This window comes from Myotis brandtii, unplaced genomic scaffold, assembly GCF_000412655.1.
Source record: "Myotis brandtii unplaced genomic scaffold, ASM41265v1 scaffold21, whole genome shotgun sequence".
In the NCBI taxonomy this organism is placed as follows: Eukaryota; Metazoa; Chordata; class Mammalia; order Chiroptera; family Vespertilionidae; genus Myotis; species Myotis brandtii.
The window spans coordinates 3,745,960-3,757,289 of record NW_005357846.1 but is presented as its reverse complement, the minus strand read 5'-3'; positions in this window follow the sequence as shown (position 1 = coordinate 3,757,289).

The window sequence follows — 11,330 nt, the reverse complement described above, 5'->3', positions numbered from 1 at the left end:
CAGGGCAGGAGCAGCAAAAAATAGAAGACACTCCTCCCTGTTGCACACAGACCCTATATACAGGCCCACCTGGCCCAGGCCAGCGGGATGCTTGGCACATTCTCCGATCCCTGCTCAGGGACGGGAGGGGTGACTGGTGGCAGCACACGTGAGAGGGGACCTCCGGGCCCTGGTCCTGGCACTTCCTGGACCTCGGTTCCTTCCTGGTCCTGTCTGCAGCCCTGATTCCCCTACCTGGCTCAGTCTCCTGTCTCCATCCTGGCCTCAGATGGCCCCCTTTGCTCCTGGGGGCTCTGTCCTCCCCTCCCAGCCTGGAGGTCCCGAGGGGAGGTTATGGCTTCTCAGAGACTCCCCGGCAGCCCTGTCACTCGTGTTCACACAGGGGAAGGGGTGCGTGTGGCAAAAGCAGCTGTATAAATGTGGGTCACTTGGACAGTTTGCTGATGACAGGGCCTTGTTCTCGTCCTTGAGGAGCTGGTTGTCAGCCCAGAGGTTGGACAGGCCCTTCAGCTCCTCTTCCAGCTCAGTGGCCTTGTGCTCCAGGGCCCTGCGCTCAAATCTCTCCATCTCCAGGAGGGCCGGCCTCTCTGCAAAGCACTCCTGCCTCTGTGTGGTGTGCTCCAGTTCCACCTTGAGCTGCGCCAGCCACAGCATGATCTTGGTCAGGGCCTCACGAAGTCTCTTGTTCTTAACACGCAGCTCTGCGTAGAGCTTCCTGAAGCCTCCCTCGGGCTCTTCTGATTCGGGCTGGGGTTCTGGGTTGAGTGCCCGCTGCCTCCGAGGGGAAGAGCTGGATTCCGGGCTGATGTTGGCTGGCTTCGCCTCCTCCCCCTTTGCTGGCCCTCTCCTCTCCTTGCCAACTCTGTGGTGCTTCCTGGAGGCCTGTGATCTCTGTCCCTGCCCGTCAGGCACCTCTACTCTCTGGGCAGGGCCATCAGAATTCTCAACCCCAGGGACTTGGGCTGCCAGGAAGGGTCCAGGCTCTGTGTGGCCCGGCTCTTGATGGGGATGGAAGAGTCCAATCAGGGGCAGGCTGGCAGGGGGGAGGGGCTGCGCGGTTGGCCCGCCAGCCCCACCCCCTGATCGGGCAGTTCGCTAGCCATGGTGGGTGTCATAGCAACCGGTCGTTATGGTCTTTATGGCCATTACAGTCGCTGGCTTTTTATATATATAGATGAGGCACAGCTATCTCTGTGATTTAACAACATCATAGGTCTCCATTTTTACCAATAAATTGTTTTCTGTATAATTTCCCTAACTGAATTAATACAACATTAAAATGTTATCATCTGGGTGTTACAATAGTTAAGTATAAATTGAATATTTAGAAAATTAAGACCTAGTGTATTATAGTTTAACTAGAATCACTTTTCATTGGTTTATTAGTAGACATGCTATTAATTTCTAATGCTGAGGATTATTTTATTTTACATTGTAAAGTAACTATAGTCTTATTTTCTTAAAAATTATTCCTAGACCAAAACTTGGTAGAAAGCAATTAAGGAAATTTTAGAATAAAAGTTAATAATCATAATTCTTAAAATTATACTTACCTATTGTAAAAAAAAATATTGATATTTCAAATTATAATTACTTCTTCAAAGATGGGACCAGTTAATTTTTATGTGCTAGTTCATCATAGTCTGTATAATTCTTGAACCCCAAAAAGTTAAACAAATGAAAATGAGGGTTCTCTCCCATTTTGGTAATGTATCTTTGCTTTCTTTTTGTCCCCCAAAGCCTATTTTATTTGTTTGTTTGTTTGAAATTTAGGCTCTCAGATTTACTGAAATTTGAACACCATTGGCTTAAAAAGTAGTGGATGATATTAGTAGATATATTTTTTTCCTTTTGCACTTGAGAAACTTGCTATTAAAATTATGAATGGATATAAATATTAATAATCTACCATGTCACTAAACAGTGGATAATCATATCAGATATTATAATAGAATTATCATTAAAAAGCCTTTGAAAGTTTGAGAAAATGCTGTAACATTTCACTCTTCACTTGAGATTTATTAGATGATATGGTTAAGATCCTGGTTCCAATTAAGATCAGTTACTAACATGAAATGATAAGAAATTTATGGGAAAATAACCATCTCCTTCCTAGAAAGGACTGGACTAAGTCATAGAGGTGTATCTTCTCTATAAAAATTACACTGAGAGTCTGAAAACTTTCTGCTTAGGTCTGAAAATTGCCATGAACAATAATTTATAGATTGAGCAAAAGGCTGTTTGGCTATTGTTATTATTATAAATAATACTAAAAAATGAAGGACATTCATTTGATATATTGAGCAAGCAAACAGGACACATAAAAGTCAAAATACCTTACAGGCTAATTGACAGACTTGTTAATGTTCTCTCACCACATTCAACACATTCCAGCTCCTTGTAAAAAGTCAATTCTCTTCCCCAGTGTAATTTGTGGTTCATTAACTTTCAGTTGGTTAGAAGTAAAAAATTACTGGAGGGTCAGGTAAGTTTATACCAGTTTAAAAGAAACAATTATTAGGAAAAAAAATGGTCCTTGAGGATTTAAGTTTTTAGTGTTCAGTAAACCTCCTTGAATTAACTTTCAGTGCAGTTTTAGAAAGCACCAAATGTCTGTTGGAAGAGACAAAAAATAAAGAAATACATCAATAAAATGTTTTATGTGAAATCATAAGAATAACTGAATATTTATTGTTCCTGAACAATTGCTGTATTTTGACCTCATTAATGACTTTGTATTTTCTGCCTATAAATGTAGCTTGGTCTCAAAATCCCACAGCAGATAACTGTAGTTATAACAACAGATAACTAATTGTGCAAATTTCTCCTCCTGTTGAATCAATAAAATAATTGTATTTTGGCCTTTAAGTAAATAGAATGGTATTGAATAGATAAAGTACACCACTTGATTTTCACACCTATGGCTCAGTGTGTTAATGTTGACCACTGTGGTTAAAAGATAAATCAAAGTCAAATTATGGGAAAAAAAATGGCAATGGAAGTACTGAATTCAACAAAGTTATACCTGTGGGAGAGAGGATCAAATGCAGACTAGCTAAGATTTAAAGGTCAAATCTGTGTTACTTCAGTTGAGATCCAGCTGTGAAAAGTGTGATGAATTAGTGGTGGACAAAAGAATAGGGTTTTTTTTATTATTGTTGCATTTATCTCCTGGATTACCTTGATTGGCAGAAATACATACAACCACGGGTTTCTGAGGCTTTTATTCTCTCGTATTGACAAGAATGTGATAAGAAAGCCTAAGACCTCTACACTTCCAAGTGAACTGATAGTAAGACCAAAGAGAAAACAAAATGACCAAAAGGATTTGATAAGACAATCTTCTCAAAAGCATATACCTATTTAGACTTTAGCAATTATTGAATTCTTTAAAGCTTTCACTGGATAGTCTACATGAATAAGTAAAGGACCAGTTGTGACAATGGCAATGAATTAGTAGTCTATTTTTTCTTGTTAATTAGTAAGTTTGAACACATTAAGATCCACATATGAAAAATAAGAATGCAAAAGGAACTTTGCACAAAAATTAACAAAAAATTCTGAAATGTGAAAAATTTTGTTTAGGTTATTTGGAATTAGGAAATAAATATTGATTTAGAAATTAAATCAATGATGTACTTAACCCACCACTATAAATGATTCATTTCAAGATCTTTGAAACAAGTCATATATGTTAATGCCTTGGGTTGCTTTTGTTAGAATTATTTTTTGTCAGATAGCTTTGACAAGTTTGCTAATGCATTAAACAAATGGTTTAAGGAAATAATGTTTTGTTTGTTTTCTCCTTTCAAAGTTTCCTTTGGAGTGCTAGACATCTTTTCCAGTTAAGTAGAAGTCTGAAGGAAAATATTAACAAAATAAGGAATAAGCATGCCTAAGAACTGGCTACAATGATGTTGCTTTCAATTGCTTGGATTAGCAGTATGGTGCAATTACATAATTACTACTACTGAAATTAAAGTTATAGATGGGATGGGGTTTGGGGGAATGAGTAAAAAAGGTGAAAGGATTAAGAAGTACAAATTGGTTGTTAAAGAATAGTCATAGGGATGTAAAGTCCAGCATAGAGAATATAGTCAATAATATTCTAATAACTGTGTATAGTGTCAGATGGGTGTGAGATTTATTGGGTTGATCATTTAGTAAGCTATATAATGTCTAATCACTGGGGTGTACATCTGAAACTAATGTAAAATAATATGTCAACTGTATTTGAAAAATAAAAAGGATTTAAAAATGAAAAAATAAATAAATAATTAGTTGTAAATGGAAGAGTTCACATTTAGCTATTTAGCATTGCCCGATGCAAGAAATTAAGCAAGAATTGTGCAAATCATTCTTAGAAATAAGAAAACAAAAAATTATTTTAGCTAAAAAGGTTAAAAGCATGTTACTGAATATGTAAATTGACTTATGTTTTTGAAATGGGGTTTTATAAAGTAATTGAATATAATTGAAAGCTGGAGTTTACTTTCAAACAATGATTCTTTAAAATAATTATTATATGCTAAGCACTGAATTAAGGGCTTTATTTTCTAATAACATATTAGTTTCACAACAAATTAAGAGCCATATACCATTATTACTGCCATTTATATATGTGATTAAGTGATTTGTTGGAAGTAACAAAATTAATACATGTTTGAGCCTTTTTGGTTAGGTTATTTGACTGCTTTATTATATCACAGAGAGCTGCCTCATAACTAAGCCATTAGCATTTGTTTGGCCTTTAAAAATACTTTAGGAATATATATATATATATGGATTGGCCCTCTTTTCTAACTATATAGTAATATCATACTCTATCTTAGGTCAATAGCTGAGAAGCAATATTATAACAACACCAGAGGCCTGCTGCATGAAATTCATGCACCGGGGGGTGGGGGGTGTTTGTCCCTCAGCCGGCCTGCATCCTCTCCAATCCGGGACCCCTTGGGGTATGTCTGACTGCCAGTTTAGGCCTGCAGGGATGGGGCCTAAACCGGCCGTCAGACATCCCTCTCATAATCTGGGACCACTGGCTCCTAACTGCTCTCCTGCCTGCCTGCCTGATCTCCCCTTACCACCTCTGCCTGCTGGCCTGATGCCCCTAACTTCTCCCTGCTGGTGACCTAATCACCCCTTAACTGCTCCCCCTGCCAACCTGATCTCCCCTAACCGCCTCTGCTTTGCCCCTGCCACCATGGCTTTGTCCGGAAGGATGTCCAGAAGATCTCCTATCTAATTAGCATATTAACCTTTTATTAGTATAGATTTACAACTGAGTAAAAATTTAGATTAATCATTACTGATTAATATTCATTTCTTGTAGTACACATTTATTAATTCAAAAAAGATAAATGAGCTCTTACTAGGAACAGTATAATGTAATGTTGCTATGGTTTGAATGTTGCATTTCTCCAAAATTCATGTTGAAAACTAACTACCAAGGTGATGGTATTCAGAGGTGGGACATTTGGGAGGTGATTAGGTCATGAAATCATAGCCTTCATGAATGGTATTATTGCCCTTTTTAAAGAGACCTCACAGAGCTCCCAACCTTTCTACCATGTGAGGATACAGCACACAATGATAGTCTACAGCTTGGCTCTCACCAGAATGCAGTCATGCTAGCTCCTTGATTTTGAACTTCCTAGCCTCCAGATCTTTGAGATATAAATTTATTTTGTTTTATAAGCTTGCCTGTTTGTGGTATTGTGTTATAGCAGCCCAAATGGACTAAGGTAACACTAACTTTTAGTTCACTTCTAGGCATACCATAGAGCAGTGGTCGGCAAACTGCGGCCCCTTGAGTGTGGCTCTTCCACAAAATACCACATGCGGGCGCGCACGTACAGTGCGATTGAAACTTCGTGGCCACACTCAAGGGGCCAAAGAGCCACATGTGGATCGCGAGCCGCAGTTTGCCGAGCACTGCCATAGAGTGATTAAAAAGATACACAAGTTCATTAATTTTGAGGTTTATATTCCAGATGGGGGAAATAGATCATAAACAAACAAATAAAAAACTTGCTTAGAAATCTGTCAGAAAAAGGTTAATTTTGTACTGGTATACACAGAGATCCTCGGTAGTCTCCCATTCAATCCATTGGAACAATATCAACTCTGGTTTCATTACTCATCTATGTAGCTGTTGAAGCAATATAGAAGCATTTACATTTCTTTACTTTGGAGCTAGACTTCTGTATACAGTTATGCACCCCATAACAACATTTTGGCTACATACATCATGGTGGTAGGAGATGACAGCTCTGTGTATGTTACTGCCCTGGAAGACCTTCCTGTGGGAGAAGATGTGGAGGTGGAAGAGCAATATTCATGATCATGAATAGGCCCAGAATAATGCATGTGTGTGTCTTAGTTTTTAACAAGAAAAATTTGAAAAGTAAAAATAAATAAATGAATAAAAACTTATAGAATAAGATAAAAAGAAAGAAAACAATTTTAAACAGGTGTACTATGCATATGTTTTAAGTTAATTATTGCAAAGGTGTTGAAAAGTAAAAAAATTTTTAAAGTTTATAAAGTAAAACCATGATAGTAAGTTAAGATAAATCTATTATTGAAGAAAGAAAAAATATATTTTTTATGAATTTAGTGCAGTTTAAGTGTATAGTATTTATAAAATCTACAGTAGTTTACAATAATGCCTTTAGGCTTTCACATTCACTCACCACTTACTCACTGACTTACCCAGAGCAACTTCCAGTCCTGCAAACTCCTATTATAGTAAGTGCCTGATATAGGTATGCCATTTTAAAATATTTTATGCTATATTTTTATGTACCTTTTCTATGTTTATATACACAAATATTTACCATTGTGTTACAATTGTCTACAGTGTTCAGTACAGTAACATGCTGTACAGGTTTGTAGCCTGGGTTCAAAAGGCTATACCCTATAGCAGTGATGGCGAACCTTTTGGTTCACATGCGTGTCATAGGTTTGCCATCACTGCCCTATAGCCTAGGTGTCTAATGGGCTATACCAGTGGTCGGCAAACTGCGGCCCCTTGAGTGTGGCTCTTCCACAAAATACCACATGTGGGCGTGCACATACAGTGCGATTGAAACTTCATGGCCACGCTCAGGGGGCCAAAGAGCTGCATGTGGCTCGCGAGCCGCAGTTTGCTGACCACGGGGCTATACCATCTACATTTGTGTAAGTACTCTCTATGATATTTGCACAACGATGAAGTGCCTAATGATGCCTTTCTCAGACCATATACCTGTTGTTAAGTGATGCATGACTACATATTTCAGGCCCCTCAGCAGCTATTTGCTAATTTTATAAACTTGGGAAAATTATATAATCTCTAAACCTCAGTTTCCTCATCTATAAAATAGAAATTTGTATCAGCTTCTTAGAGTTAATGATGATGATAGTATTATGATCTTGATAAATAAACTTAAAACATTTAAAGAAAATAATGAAAAACCTTAGGTTTTTCTTCTTCATATAAAACTTTCCCACCACTTTTAAACAATATTTCTATGATCTGTGGTTGTTAGGCTTGTTGAAATAGCATTTGATATGCAACTATTGTATGCCATGCTCAATGCTATCCACTGGAGAAAAAGCTGCAAAAAAATAAATAATATGGTTATCAAGAGTCTTATAGTCCAGGGAGGAAAAAGGACATAAAACAAATAATTTCAGTATAATGTGTTGTTTTTCCTTTTTACAGAAAATAATTACTTTTTCTCTCTCGTTCTGTTCTAGGCTCCCATATATAAATCAGCTAGTGACTAGAACTAATTGACTGCTATAATAAAACACAGTAAGCCAGGTATTAGGAAGAGAACTGAGAGCTTTCTGATAATTATATAACCACATTATCTGTAAGGCAGGGCTACAGTTAGCTGTACTCAGAAAATAAAAGTATCCAATTAAAAATACTTTATTCAGAAAAAAATGTTTTAATGTAGATATGTCTAAAGGTGCTAATATTTGTATTTTAACAAAAGATTTAGGGTAGGAACACATCAGCCTTTTTACTCTTGATGTGTTTGGAAGATCGCAAAAGAAGATACTGCCCAAAAATGGAATGGTCCCTTAAGGTTTAGCTGTTCATGAGAAAGAGAAGCTGTTAAGACTAAAAGCTTTCTTGCATTTTTTATACATAGATATTTTTAAACTAGAGGCCCGGTGCACGAAATTTGTACATGGGTGGGGTCCCTAGGCCTAGCCCGTGATCAGGGCCTATTGGGGCCATCTCTCCCAGTCCCGATTGGCAGCCAGCTGCCAAGGCTGATGGCTGCCAGGGCTGCTGGCTACCAGATGGGGCCTGCCAGATGGGGCCTGAGGGACGGGGGGAGGGACCGTGGGAGGGGTTTGCCGGCTGTGGGGAGAAACTGGGGGAGGTTAGCTGGCCATGGGAGGTTGGCTGTGGGAGCACACTAACCAGGCAGCTCCTATGATGAGTGTTTGCCCCCTGGTGGTCAGTGCACCTCATAGCAACTGGCCGGCCGGTCATTCCGGTTGTTCGGTCGTAACAGTCACTTAGGCTTTTATATATATAGATAGATAGCAGATAAATAAAAGAATGCTTCAAAATCTGACCTTATTGCTTAAACACTTTCTCAGTCATTTTATTTTTGGATTAGTAGGATATGCAAGAGAGGTTAATGCTTTCCTTAGATCAAATTTCCTCCTTATTTAATAAGTTTTTCAGATATCACAGGCAATTTATAGCACTGAATTCTCAAATCTAAAGTAAATATAATTTTGAGCAATAGAAAAGAAGTTGCACTATGTTCTTATCATATTCATCAACATTCCCTACCTAGATCACTCATTTTGGTCTTAACTGTTTCTAATTCTAACACGTATCACGGGGAACAACATATTAGTTGATTAACAATTATTTTATTTTTATATCAAAATAAATTCATTATGAATCTAAGAGCTTGTATTTAGTTTCTGCCCCTCAAGAGCTGCCTGGTGATTTAACACCATGAATAAAACAAAGCTATTATGGCAAGTATGTAATTTAGATCATTATATGTAGCTAAGGACATGCATCAAAGATGCATCAGAAAATAGTGCTCCCAATTTTCCCACAGTGACATAAAAAGCTATGAAAATCAATATAGATTACATGTTTAGAATGTATTGATTAAATTTATATTTGTATAGTTTATACATACACTGACTCATGGAGCATGATAGACTATAGTTCAACAAGCTGGTTCCTGACATGACTTTTATTCCTTAGGTTAAACTAAACCCACTTCTAAAATATAAATGGGTGGTAATAATTTTTATCTGATTTGCATTTGAAAGGTGCATTTTTATCTTAAGTCTAAGTTGGCCACATTCTACTTATCTTAGGTACTAATTAAATACTGTCTGAATGGAGAATGAACATTGAAATTTTCAGTAGGTAGAAAATGACACCACCACCACTGTGCATTTTCTGGAATATGAAGATTAACAGTTCACTGAATTTCCATCGAATTACTCCTACCCTTAAAAGGTTTTCCGAAGGCTAAAAAAAGGTTTAGGTTTCTGGGAAATAATGCTTGGAGCAAGGAATTCTTATCATGCCCCCTTAGATGTAAATTCCAAGCAAGAGTTAGGATAAAAGCCAAACCAAAATAAGGTAGCAGACTGAATTCAAGGCCATGAAATTTAAAAAAATCCAAGGCTGGTGAATCAAACCTAACATATTTAACAAGATGAAAATATGTTAGGATCAACTAGGGATAGGGTTGGGAGCTAAGTGTTACTTAATTTTGAGATTATCTTCAAATACAGTGACGGTAGGAAACTAATGCAGGTATTTATTGTCATCATTGCTGCTATTGTAATAATGATTATAATGTTAGATAGATTTAGCATAAATAGACCATTGACTAGGGGAATCCTTGTTATTAAATCATTTATTTGAATAATTAAAAAATGAAAATTTGTATAATGGAAATATAAGGATTTATATCTTACTGTGGGAAAATAAACTCCCCAAAGGACTAGTATGTATAGAATTTCAAGTCAAGTGATATAGAATGTCTTACTGTAAAGGGATATGCAATATGCAATAAGATGTACAAGAATTTTGCCTTAATATGTTGTAAAATTCAAACCAGGGCCATTTATTTTTTTTCAAAATATATTTTAATCCAATTTGTTTGATAAATTCTTTGAGTAAGTTGGTTTAATCTTGTTTTAACCAAATCTGTCTCTTTATTTTAATCAGATATACTTGTATATTTAAGCACACAGTATACTTTGTAAGTTGTTTAATAAACTGATATTTATTTATAATAAATTACTTTTCATACATGAATCCTATCTTGAGTGAGCTTACTATCCACTGTGAGAAAGCTTAGCATATTTTACATTTAGGTAGTGTGGTATCTGGAGTCTACTGACTGCCTGTATTTATATTTCTGCCTTATTTCTTTCTAGATATATCACCTAAGATAATTTTTAAAACAGTTTCTTTATCTATAAAAAGAGGATAATCATAGTATCTTTCTTACAGAACAATTTTTAAAATAAAAGATATTATTTATAATAGTAAAAGTAATAATGATAGATGACACTTATTAATTGCTCATTGCATACTAGGCAGTGTTTTAACCATCTTACCCAAAGTAAAATGAAGAAATTTAAGTAGATTGCCCAACTGATTCAAATAGTTCCAGAGACAGCAGAAATCTGAATTCCAAATTCTCTACTTTTCAAGGTACTTGAATTTTTATTTCTCTTATACATAATAACTAAATATATTTTATAAAAGAAATTGCTTTTCTTTTGGATGATGATGATGTTCATATTGATAATAAAAGAGTAAAAATGACATATTCAACCTAAACTTGTTGACTTTATATTAGTAGGAATGTAGCAAAAACAATTTCCTTTCATTGGATTTTTAGAAAAATCTTATTTATTTATATTTCTGGGGTATTTACCAATAGTTGAATATTGACTATAAAACAACTATTATTTCTTTCATTAAAACTTTAAATTAATTTGATCATTGATGTTGATTGTTGTTAAACACTTATTCTGCTAGCAATATTATGTTTATAAGTCTAACTAGTGTCCCGGTACATGAAATTCATGCACAGGGGAGAGGGTGTTCCTCAGCCCGGCCTGCACCCTCTCCAATCTGGGACCCCTCGAAGGATGTCCTACTGCCGGTTTACAAGGATCAGGCCTAAACCAGCAGTCAGACATTTCTCTCGCGATCCGGAACTGCTGGCTCCTAACCACCTGCTTGCCCCCAAATGACCCCCCTGCCAGCCTGATCACCCCCAACTGCCCTCCCTGCTGGTCTGTTCACCCCCACCTTCCCTCCCCAT